Source organism: Oreochromis niloticus, linkage group LG22 (assembly GCF_001858045.2).
Source record: "Oreochromis niloticus isolate F11D_XX linkage group LG22, O_niloticus_UMD_NMBU, whole genome shotgun sequence".
NCBI classification, from domain to species: Eukaryota; Metazoa; Chordata; class Actinopteri; order Cichliformes; family Cichlidae; genus Oreochromis; species Oreochromis niloticus.
In genome coordinates this window covers 8,748,968-8,761,367 of record NC_031985.2, presented here as the reverse complement: position 1 = coordinate 8,761,367, position 12,400 = coordinate 8,748,968, and the positions used below count along the sequence as shown (strand labels likewise).

Here is a 12,400-nt window from a genome sequence, read left to right as displayed (position 1 = left end):
TCGCTCTTGCTTTCATATAACTGCAGCGGACATACCTGAGAGGCCGCGATCTAATCCTGTTTACATAAAGTAAGCCTGCTCCCGAGCAGGTTTACGCTTACGGATCTGTTGCTATGACAGCAAGTCCCAGATGAGCTTCGGAGAACCGAACGATCCAAGATCACGCGAAATCGTCAACATTCAAATCCGGCTAACTTACTTAGCGAGGTACGAAGAACGGGCCCCAGAAAAGCCGCAGCAGGGTTTGTCTGATAGACACAAGGAAACAGGTGACAACATATGTGTTACCTATGATTATAGAAGAATTAAAAGATTCTAATCAAAAGATGACCAAGCTATATAACTTGGAGCATGTAGAGCATAGATATCATACGTATAAAGATTTCCATCTGTATAAAATAATTACATTATAAAATAAGAGTGAATGATAGGCGTTTGTCTATTTGCCATTTAAATACACCAAGAGAAGAGACTGCAGAGGTGCTTTCAGTGTAAAGTCTTCTGTGACAACATGATTCATTTTCCTAACAAATGTGGCACCAATTCAGGAGAAATAAACAGGTCTTTATTCTAAGTTTACCTCATCTAAGTTTACCTCTTCTAAGTTTACTTCCTCACACTTTGCAAATATAATAAATGCAGACAAATTAACAGATTAAACATCAAACCTGGATTATGCAAGCACTTTCTTTGTTCATTAAAAAAAATTAAATCTATTCTGCTTTAATTTTAAATTGAAAAAAATATTACAGTGTAAGTATGGTGCTATCATGTCTCTCATCCTCTGGTTCAGTCTGCTGAAAAACATGGTCTGTCATATATGTAGGTGTTTGACAGGAAGATTTGTGGGCCCAAAAATGACTTTGCAACACAGAACTGAGCTAAAAGTCACAGCTTTAATGCTGGGGGAAAAAGGCAAAGGAGCCAACTAAACAGTCACTAACATAAAATAAATTGAGTCATGGAAACCCTCAGATTTATGCAGTTTTGCAACAAAGGGGCCAGCCCTTGTACTTTGCCAGACATTAAACTGCTGAACTGTGTATGATGGACCTGTTGCCACAGTAACCAACTTAGAGTTCAAGTTAACTCTCCCCAGATTATCCCTTGCTGCAACACCCCAGGATTAAACTTGGAGCATGTTCCAGAAAGACATAGTACATGGTAAAATAGTACCAAGTAAATAAGAATTTAAAAATACTTGCCAGGACTCAAAAAGGACAGAAACACCTGCATGACTTTTCCAGATCCAGATCCAGTCTTTTCCAGACAGGGGGAACACTAACACCAGGAACCAACAGAGGGAGCACCAACCCAGAAAATCACAAAACACAAACCATCCCAAGGCAAGAACACGAGTCCACAAATACTACTACCAACAACAACAACGACGATAATAATAATAATACTTCAAACCAAAATCACTGAGTCCGCGGACTCAGGACCATGACATTGTGTCTTGTTTCATTCTTCTATTCCCATGTTCCCCTCTTTGTTTCATTCCATGTCCCCCCCCCCGTCGATTATATTTATCTACGTTTCCCCAGCCCGTCATGTCTCTCCTTTCGCTCTCTCGCTCCCTCACTCCCTCCCCGCCCTTCCTCGCTACCTCTCTCTGTCACGACTGGGGCAGCAGCCGTGTGATGAGTGGAAAGGAGGACTCAAATGCAGCACTTACTAAGATGTGAAGGTGGTTTATTAAGAATACAGAACACAAAGTGGGGATGGCAAAACAGAACTAAGGATAAACTAAACTGGGGAAAACTAAACTATAGAACGGCAAACCTGAACACGAGAGGAAGACTGCGAGGAGAGCACATAGTGGAGTCACGGAGAGGTTAACGGAGCAATGCAGAGCACACAGGGTAACACAGAGGATGAACACAGAGGATGAACACAGACGACGCGACGAGGAACAGAGGCAAACACACACTATAAATACACAGAGGGACACTGGGAAATCACACACAGGTGGGAGACACAGCTTGACCTGATTAACCTGACGAGACAGGGGAACACTAACACCAGGGACCAACAGAGTCAGCACAAACCCAGAAACCCAGTATCCAAAACACAAACCATCCCAAAACAGCCCACAAATAATGAAAATAATAATAATAACAACAATAAATACACCAAACACAAAATCACTGAGTCACGGACTCAGGACCATGACACTCTCTCTGTGTCTCCTCTCCCTTAACTGTTGCCGTGTCCCCCTCGTTGTCTCCTCCAGTTATCTCCCTAATCCATCTCATTTCCCTGAGTGTTCTTTCCTCCCAGTTACCATGTTATGTTGTGAATTGCTGCGTCTCAGTACTTCCTGTTTTAATTTGATAGTCTCCTGTCTGATGTGCATCATATTCAGTTTTGTTTCCTCCTGTCTGGTTAGTTAGATCACGTTCCTGTGGCTTTTCCCCTCATTTTCCCTTGTGTGTCTCCCTCTGCCCTGCGTTACGATCTCCCTCGCGCTTCATGGCTGCGTGTCTCTCTGTGTATTTAGTTCAGTTTGCATTTTCTCTGGTCCAGCAATTAAGCTGAGTTTGAGTTTATTTTCGTGTCCATGAGTCATACAGTCCACTTTAAGTTTATGTAGGCCAGACCAGTGAAATGACAGTTTCTACCAATCTGCAGAAACTTAATTACATGTTTAATGCCTTACATATCTTCTATAAAAAATGAAGTGCTGTTTCAACAGAAAGAAATCTGTCACCATGACTCCTTGGGCTTACATTTTAAAAAATAAATTAGTGAAATTACACATTTATCAGTAGAAGAAGCTTAAAACATACCAAAATACAACTAAAAACACAACATTTCTGTTCTCCTTCACATTTTCCAAAGCCATTGAATGGGCCAGACTGGAGTCATTGCTAGGCCAATTTTACCCCCCAGGCCTTATGTTAGACACCCCTGCAACAGAGTATCTTTAGGATGCTGAGAAGCAGAAGAACCACATGATGAAAGTGTGTTGATGCTAAAATCTCTGAGGAATCTTCCCAGCACCTTGTTGAATCTATGACATGAAAGCAAAAAGGGATCCAACCTGATACTAGCAAGGTGTACCTAATGAAGTGGCCAGTGAGTGTAGTATTAGTAGTTGGTGTAGTAGTAGCTGTCATTGGCTGAATATTGTTCATTAGTTGAATTATCTTTTTAGTTTGTAGTGCTATTTTTTTTTTTTTAAAAAAAGCCAAAATATTGAATTAAAAAAACAATTACATCATTTGTTTTGCAGTGACTCACTTCCTACAGTATTTCTACACTGGATCTTCTGGGGTGCCAAACTTCCCAGAGTTTGTGGTTGTTGGGATGGTTGATGAAGTTGAGATAATTCACTATGACAATAACACCAGGAGAGCTGTGCCCAAACAGGACTGGATGAAGAAAGTCACAGAAAATAACACACAGTACTGGAATACAGAGACTAAAGCACTGAATAACACCCTGCAGGTGTTCAGAAACAACATTGAAACAGCAAAGCAACGCTTCAACCAAACTCAAGGTTTTATTTCATGATTAATCTCAGTTTATTTTCTTTGTTGTACAGTACACCACTCATTTCTATCCATTAACATGCTTTTATTAAGTTACCTCTCATTGTCAAAGTATTTTCTTCACTCACACCCCTGAAAGAAACACAGATGGGTTTAACACACACATTAAAGGTGTGAGATCAGATGCTGTTTCTGACACAACTTTTGAGCCTCTGGAAATGAGGGACTGCGTAGTAAAATAGCTGTAATTCTTAAACAGTTGATGCAGAATTTTGATAAAACTATTTAAAACAAAGTTCAAAGTCTGCACATCAATCACAGTTTGATTGATTGAATTAAAATTCAGTGGTTGTGTATAAGCTCAACACTACAAATTTTTTTGCCTGTTTGTAAAAAAATATGCCCCCTATGTATATGCGTTATTACCTCATACAGGATCACTGATTTTATGTGTTCTCTTTTTTTTTTTAGGTATCCACGTTTTCCAGTTGATGTATGGGTGTGAATGGGACGACGAGTTTAAAGACATTATATCATCAGTATGGCTATGATGGAAAAGATTTTATTATATTTGATCTGAACACAGAAACGTGGATTGCTCCAAAAGAACAGGCTGTCATCACCAAACACAAGTGGGATCATGATGCTGATTGGAATACACAGACGAAACACTACTTAACTCAGGACTGTATTGAGTGGCTGCAGAAATATGTGTACTACGGTCGGCATAGCCTGAAGAGAACAGGTAGAATAATCTGATTTACACAGACTTTTTCAGTTTCAAATTCTGGGAAATCACTTTAACAATTTTACGACAGGTAATTTTACACAAGGTTTACAAGGTGATTTTGCAGAAATTTAAATGATCAAAGGGGAAATTAACCATAAATATATCTTAATGTGGTTGAAGAGGGGACATACTAATCCTAAAATATAATATTTAAATGCAGTTAATTAATGTGGGGATAGTTAGTAGGTGTGTAGGACAGAATCTAACATATGAAGTTTGTGAACTAGTTTGTGTGCTTTGACTGGTGCTATAGATATACATTTACAATACCTTCAGTCTTGTACTGCTTTTATAATTTTCTGTGCATGCATTCAAAGGACTCAAAATTAACATGTATTACAAAAATGTAGAAAATTCTTTATTGTCTAAGTAGTTTGTAAAAGCTTACTCCACAGAAGACTGCAATAGAGTTAAGATTCAAATTTGGGCTGCATGAAGTATAACGTAAACATGATACAAATTCCAACATCACTCAAGTCTTTGCAAGCCTAGAAGTGTTCATGAAGATTCCTTCATCAACTCTACTCTGAAATGTTAATTCTGAAGCAGAAGACTTCATATGGATGGTGTTCAGTTTTGTTTTTTTATGTTATTGATGTTGTTGTTGATTTTTTTAAAGAAGCCCAAATAGTGTTGGAAATGATTGAAATAAAAGGAGTATATAGTCAATGAGGTAGTCTCTCTCTCTCTCTCTCTCCAGTTCTTCCATCAGTCTTTCTCCTCCAGAAGTCTTCCTCCTCTCCAGTCTTCTGCCACGCTACAGGTTTCCATCCTAACAGAGCTGAGATGGTCTGGAGAAAAGATGGAGTGGAGCTTCATGAGGGTGTGAACAAAGGAGAAATCCTCCCCAACAATGATGGTACCTTCCAGATGAGTGTTGACCTGGATCTTTCGTCTACAAAACCTGAAGACTGGAGGAGGTACGACTGTGTGTTTCAGATCTCTGGTGTGAGCAAGGACTTCATCATTAAACTGGACAAAGCAGTGATCAAAACCAATCAAAAAGGTAAGATGGGAATCAGAGGAAACAAAGATCAAAAACCCATGTTTAGTTTACAGTCCTTTGGTTCATGTATATGTGTTATATATATGTTTGTTGAGAAAGTATGGCTCCTTAATATGCCCTTCTGTTCATTTAAGACTTACATTAGTCAAGACGTGTCTGATCATGCGATCATTATGTGATCCTCCAATTTCCAAAAATAAATGTTACAGTCCGTGATTTAAAGTCAAAAGGGGCTGTGAGCTGTTTACTAAACTTTAAAAGAACAGAACAACATCAACACTTTGTTTGTCAAATCATATACAGTGCCATAAAAGTATTTTAATTTTTTATATTTGCATATTTATGACTCTTACATGTTTCAGATCATCAAAATAATTTTGATGATAGAGGAGATGCCGATAATCTGAGTAACTACAAAATGTAGTTTTTTTGTTTTTTTTTAAACCTGTCCCGTTTGGTTCTTTTGCCATCAGAATTATTGTCTAAAGGCGAAGAAAGATGCCCAACGGATTTACTTTACCAAATGGACCATCCCAGCCTTGCCGTAATGGTCCATTTGATTCACCTTTTATTGTTTATTTTATTTTCACTTGCTGAATACGGGACAGACTTGACTGGTGGAAAGAAAGGGGAGAAAGAAAGAGGGAAAGAAAAAAAAAAAAAACAAACCTGAGAAGAGGGACGGGGAAAAAGGGCAAAAAACAAAAACCAACAGAATAAGCAGACAAAAAATACATATCGATCACCTGGATCACCTGTTGAGAAAGAAAAAAGAAAACAAGCAGAAGAAGACGAGAGTAATAAACAAGATCACAATGATATATGGGAATATGACAGTAAATACTAAATATTAAACATTATTGTGCAGCACGTGAGATCGACAGCGCACAGTGTGCTTTGAGGTAGGAGCCCAAAAGGGTGTAGTTTGTGTGTGTGATCACCCGTGTGTACACCTGTGAGCATGAACGCGCTTGTTTTTAAAAGGTTCCTTCATGTAATGATCTGCTAGAGGGTGTGGGGGGCCACTGCCCCGACTTCCAGGGCATGAAGCAGGTATGGAGGAGATCAAAACTCCAGACATCCAGAGGCCCCCAGAACACAAGAGACCAAGGAAGACCAACAGAGGGGCAGCCGCGCCACTATCCCAGAAAGAGCTGAGGAGAGTCCCAGATGAGGGGTCACTCAGCAGCCGCGGAGCAGAAGCCAGGGGGGTTGCAGTGACGTGCCCGTGAGCTCCGCCGGCAGCCAGCTGTGCCTGAGTGACCGAGCCCCGGGCCGAGAGGCCGAGGGCACCCCATCCCCGAAGTGGCCCAAGCGAGCCCCAGGCTCCATGCCCCGATAAGCAGCCGCCAAGGAGTGAGCCGGTGGGTACCTGGGCGCCCACCCCCGGACACAAAGAACCACCAACGCACCGATGTCTGAGGGCGTCCGCCACCGGCAGGGGAAGTGGTGGGGGGAGATGGGCCTCCAAACCTTGGAGGGCCTGAGATGTCCCCAGAGAGGTGGGGTCTGATACCCAACCTGACATATAGACACAGACAAACAGGCACACACAGATACAAACATCTATTCCCACCCTCATGCTCTCAACACTCACCCAACGTGGAGACAGACATAGAGAGACACTGTACACACAATCACACTCCCCAAGCGTACTCTAAGCTCCGGGTCTAGGTACCCTTGCCCCTGGAGGGGGAAACTGCGCCCAGACCCAGGTGGTGTTACCCTTTTCCCTGCGGTGGGGAGAAGCAGACCGCCCCGACTCCGCAGCAGCAGGGAGGCCCCACATTCCAGACCCCAGTCGGACGGCCAACTCCTCCTCCTAGCCCCCCCCGCTCCAGCAGGCCGCAGAGAACGGGGGTGTAGGAAGACTCCAAACCTCCCTCCACCCGCTCATATGTAGTGTTGATGTATGTGTGTTCTAAGGTGCATTTAAAACCCAGGAGGGCCTGGAGCTACCTGCCAGAGCAGCAGGTAAGCGTATAGCCCCTCCTGCTAGCCCTCAATGTCTACGTGTATTTAAAATTGAGAGGTGGGCAGCGACGCCAGGGGTGAGGTGTACACCCTGATGGTGATTGGAATCCGTGTAGCGTGCCCACCCCCAAGATCCTATATGTATGTGTAATGAGAGTGTGAGTAATGTGAATGTCTAAGTTGTAAGTCATCATTTACAAATGTAGTTTGTAAATGATGACTTAATTTATTGAGGACAAAAAGTTATCCAAACCAACCTTGCGCCGTGAAAAGGTGATTGATCCCTAAACCTAATTACTTGTTGTGCCACTCTTGGCAGCAAGAAGTATAAACAAGCATTTGCAATAACTGGCAATGAGTTTTTCACATCGCTGTAGATGTATTTTGGCCCACTCTTCTTGGCAGAAATATTTTTAACTGTCACACTGGTACATCAGTCATCCTGAAGCAGGAAAACAGCCCAAGATGAAGACTGACTGCTGTTATGACATTTTTTTTTGTTTTGTTTTGTTTTTTTTAAATGAAATTCTGTATTGGTTTTACTCCAGATGTAGCGGCACTCAAACCTTCCGGAAACTTTTGTCTCATCAGACCCAGGTAGTGTTACCCTTTTCCCTGCGGTGGAGAGAAGCAGACTGCCCCGACTCCGCAGCAGCAGGGAGGCCCCACATTCCAGACCCCAGTCGGATGGCCAAAACCTCCTCCCAGCCCCCCCGCTCCAACAGGCAACAGAGAACAGGGGTGTGTGAAGACTCCTTTTTAGTGCTTTTATTTCCACATAATGTTTGTATTGAGCATCCAAAATAAAGAAATTATAGCCACTGTACTTACATAATCACTGGACAGTTTTAGAAGTAAGTAAGTTGTAATTAATGGGTCAAAAATGAATGCTATTTTAAATAAAATGATCCCAATCAAGTTTATCAATGAAGTTTGTTCACATGTAAAAAGGACTATAGTGCAAAGGTCTTACTTACTAATATATTTTGAAGGAACATGTGAGGCAAAGAATCAAAGCCAAACATGGATAAATAAATATAGACACAGTAAATAAATTCAGAACAACAGAAGAAAATGTATGGTGATTTTAAACAGGTTGAACAGTCTGTGTAGACTATTGTTATCAGTTTTATTGTTCTTATTATTGTTGTTTTCTTACCTGGTTCACCTATTTAGGATTTTATTTGTTCATTCTTTAATCTGCAGAAAACCTTCTCTGGATACAGTTCTTCATCGTTGTTGTAGTCATTGTTTTTGTTGTGATCACTGTGACTGGATTCATTATTTACAAAAAGAGAAACGGTGAGAAACTGAAGCAGAAACCTTGTATAATTTTTTGTATTTCAAAAGTCTTTGAGTTAATGTTTTATTCACATTGCAAAAGTGGAACAAACTTGAATTTCCAGGAAACTAAATCCTATTTCATCTGGCAGTAAATACTGTAGGTTACAAGCCACAGTTTATTGGGAATATGACTAATGAAGAACAAAATCAGAGGAAAATACATTTAACAATTCATAATTTTTTAACTACTTTTTAAACTTTTTAAAACATTTTATTTTTTGTGTATTACAGAGAAACGACCTCCATATCGTAAGTAATTTTTTTTTAAGTATGCTTTCTTTGATCATTTATGCAATTTGTAGATTAAATTTTTTCATGATGTGTAATGGTTGTGAATTAAAATGTATTTTTTAAATTTTCCAGCTGTTGAGAAACCTGAGGTCTGGGAGAACATGATTCCAATGTTCCACTTAAATCACTATCCTGCACACAGTGAGTTTGTTGTAGTTGTTTTAATGTTTTATTCTGTGTTTTCTATTGGTTCAGGTTTATAGTATGGTTTTATGCATGTTTGTATATATTTTGCAGCTTGTATTTTAACATTTCTTTACTTCCTAAGCACATTTTAATCAAAGAAATTATCTACACCTGTTCACTCTGCATAAAAGATAGGAGGTGAGGGCAGTCATGGAGGAGTCACAGAGCATGCACAGAAGTGGCACAAGCATTAAGAAAGCAGAGCTTCAGGAGAGCCACAGGATGGATAGGCCAGAGGATGCCATGGAGAGTGGCCCTGGAATTGTTGAACTGTTGCTAAGACCCATTGCTAAGATATCAGAATAAGTCAAGCAGGCTTGCCTGTGCTATGAAACACCGCCACTGGACTACTGAAGACTGGAAGAAAGTGTTATGGACTGATGAATCAAAATTTGAAATCTTCAGTTCATCACAGAGGATCTTTGCACGCCTTCAAGTAAGCAAAAGGATGGTTCCACAGTGTGTGGCATCAACTGTCAAACGGGGAGGAGGAAGTGAAAACATGGAGTGGCCAGTCTTAAACCCCATCGAGCTGGTTTGGGATGAACTGGACAGAAGAGTGAAAGCAAAGCATCCTACAAGTGTCACACATTTATTGGAACTTCTGAAACAGATATGGGAAGAACTTTCTGAAGAATATTTAATTTCTATTGAAGAAAGACAAGTGTCTTAAGCTGTTATATCTGCCAAAGGTGGCTACTTTGATGAGTTTAGAATACATTTTGTTCTATAAATTGTTTCCATGATTTCTTTTTCTTTCTTTCTTTCTTTTTTTTTAAACTCCCATAGCTTATGGGCTGGCACTCCTGTGGATAAAATCATACCTCTCAAACAGGAGCTTCTGTGTTAAGTTAGGCTTATCATCGTCCTCTGTGGCCCCTCTGTCATGGGGTGTACCACAGGGATCTATTCTTGGGCCATTACTGTTTTCATTGTATCTCCTGCCACTGGGTGCGATCTTTCGTAAACACAATGTTTCATTTCATCTATATGCTGATGATTGCCAGATCTATTTTCCTTTCAGTCATTCTGATAGCTCCCCAATTAGTCTCCTGCTTGATTGCCTTAGTGATGTTAAGTCATGGATGGCTCAAAACTTTTTAAATTTTAATGAACGTAAAACGGAAGCAATTGTGTTTGGCCCGAATCGTTCCGCTGATATCCCCGATGTTCACCTTGCTGCTCTGACCCCTCACCTGAAGAGCTCGATTACCAATCTTGGGTTAAAAATCGACGCTGCACTTACTTTTGATGGGCACGTGAATGAGGTGGTGAAATCATCATTCTATCACCTCAGGCGTCTGTCGAAGGTTAAACCTTTTCTTTCAAGGCGTGACTTGGAGACTGTTATCCACGCTTTTATAACCTCACGCTTGGATTATTGTAACTCCCTTTTAATAGGGGTTGGACTGGGCACTCTGAGACGCCTGCAACTAGTACAGAATGCTGCGGCACGGTTTTTATCTGGTAAAAGAAAATTTGAGCACATTACTCCGGTTCTGGCCTCCCTGCATTGGCTTCCAATTGAATTTAGGATTAATTTTAAAGTTCTTTTATTGGTTTTTAAATCTTTAAATGGTCTGGCACCTGCATATATGTCTGATTTGCTGAAGCCCTATCTCCCCACTCGTTCGCTCCGGTCAGCTGAGCAGCTGTTGCTCTCAGTCCCTAAATCACGGCTGAAACTGAGAGGAGACCGAGCGTTCTCTATCGTGGCTCCTAAGCTTTGGAATAATCTTCCTCTTCACATTAGGCAATCGACATCAGTGATGGTTTTTAAATCCAGACTGAAAACACATTTTTATTCACTGGCTTTTGACTCAGTGGTTGACTGACTTGTATTTACTTACATTTTATTGTCTTCACTATGTTTATTATTTTACCGTATTTATTATTCTTATTGTATCTATTATATTTCTATTGTTCAGCACTTTGGTCAGCCTTGTGTGTTTTTAAAGTGCTATATAAATAAACGATGACGATGATGATGATGATGATATTTGTGCTATGCTTTCATTTCACAGTGCAATGAGACATTAAACTGCATAATTTTCGATAAAAAATTGCAGTGTTCTAAAACAGTAAACAGTGGAGGGATTCTATATTTTATTTATTATTTTGACTATCTGGTAACCGATGACATATTTAACCTGCATCCTACCGACTGGGATTCGTGTAGACCCCAGTGGTATATGTCTCGCAGTTGTTACTTTTTTATCATTCAATTTTTCAATCAATTTATTTTTAAATATGTCATATCATTGTTTGCTTTGGTTAGTCCTTTTTCTAAATATAAATATTTTTAGACATGTTAAAGAAGAAACACTCAGATGCCATCGTTCATACTAGAATTCTCCATCCAGTGACAATGGAGATGTCACTGGGTCTACTTAAGACAGCTGCTCTGTGTGCTGGTCATGTGTCACATGAAGAGAAGATGCTGCAACAATGCAGCTTCTAATCCAAGCAGCAATAATCCTCCAGGTGAGAGAAACTCCTCCTGCTGATGTGACTGTCCAACATTGGCTTAAAAATCTTCTCAAAAGTAGTGTTACCTTTACGTGACCATGCCCTGAGGAAAGCACGAGTGTGTGTTTAGCTCAAGCTGTTCTTAGTTGTTTCTGGTCCATACACAATCATATGGCTTTAGCATTGCCAGCAATATGTCAGATTTGTTCCTGGTGGGTGCTGGTCTGCAGAGGTGGAAAGTGAGAGTTGGAACAACCACCAGCATGTTCAGTCCATTGGTAGTCCAGAGATGGCCCATTTGCAGAGAGCTCTGCTGCCAGATGGAAGCAGTTTAATGTCTTTGATCTCTTGGCTGACTAAAACTTGTTTGTACTGTAGCAGCTACCATAGCTAGCATTATGTGCTTGAATTGGGAGGGGATTAAAAAACAGACCTCAGTTGGCCACAATCTGCAATCTACTGACACACTTAAAGACAAAGCTTATGTTGAACAGTACTACAATCCCATTACTAGATGGCGCCCTGTGACAAACAATAACCCAGCAGCACAGTTTGGAGAAACCTACTCTAAAAAAACCCCCCAAAGCAAAACAAGAAAAGTCCTGCAGCTGAACTTCATGTGCGGCGCGAGTTCTTCATCATGAAAAGTGCCATTATAACTTTAAGTAAGTTTATATGAGAGGCAGCAAGCCATGAGAGAGATTCTGTGGTCAGACGAGAACAAGAGAAACAGAAACACTAAAAAGTCAAAAAATCCAAACACATAGCTTTGTTTTATTATTATAAATGCATACTATTAAGTTTGTAACCCTTGGATTTAGACAATAATACTTAAATATTGTG

The 12,400-nt window shown here is 40.4% G+C and overlaps 1 long non-coding RNA gene across 1 annotated transcript; it reads left to right on the top strand.

Annotated features, from left to right (window-relative positions):
- Positions 1 to 1,849: 1,849 nt before the first annotated feature.
- Positions 1,850 to 10,984, top strand: LOC106096458 (major histocompatibility complex class I-related gene protein). Its single transcript, XR_003216023.1, has 8 exons — positions 1,850 to 1,865; positions 3,239 to 3,505; positions 3,969 to 4,242; positions 4,988 to 5,293; positions 8,474 to 8,569; positions 8,843 to 8,860; positions 8,975 to 9,043; positions 9,220 to 10,984. It is a non-coding gene; the product is annotated as a major histocompatibility complex class I-related gene protein (long non-coding RNA).
- The last annotated feature ends 1,416 nt before the right edge of the window (positions 10,985 to 12,400 follow it).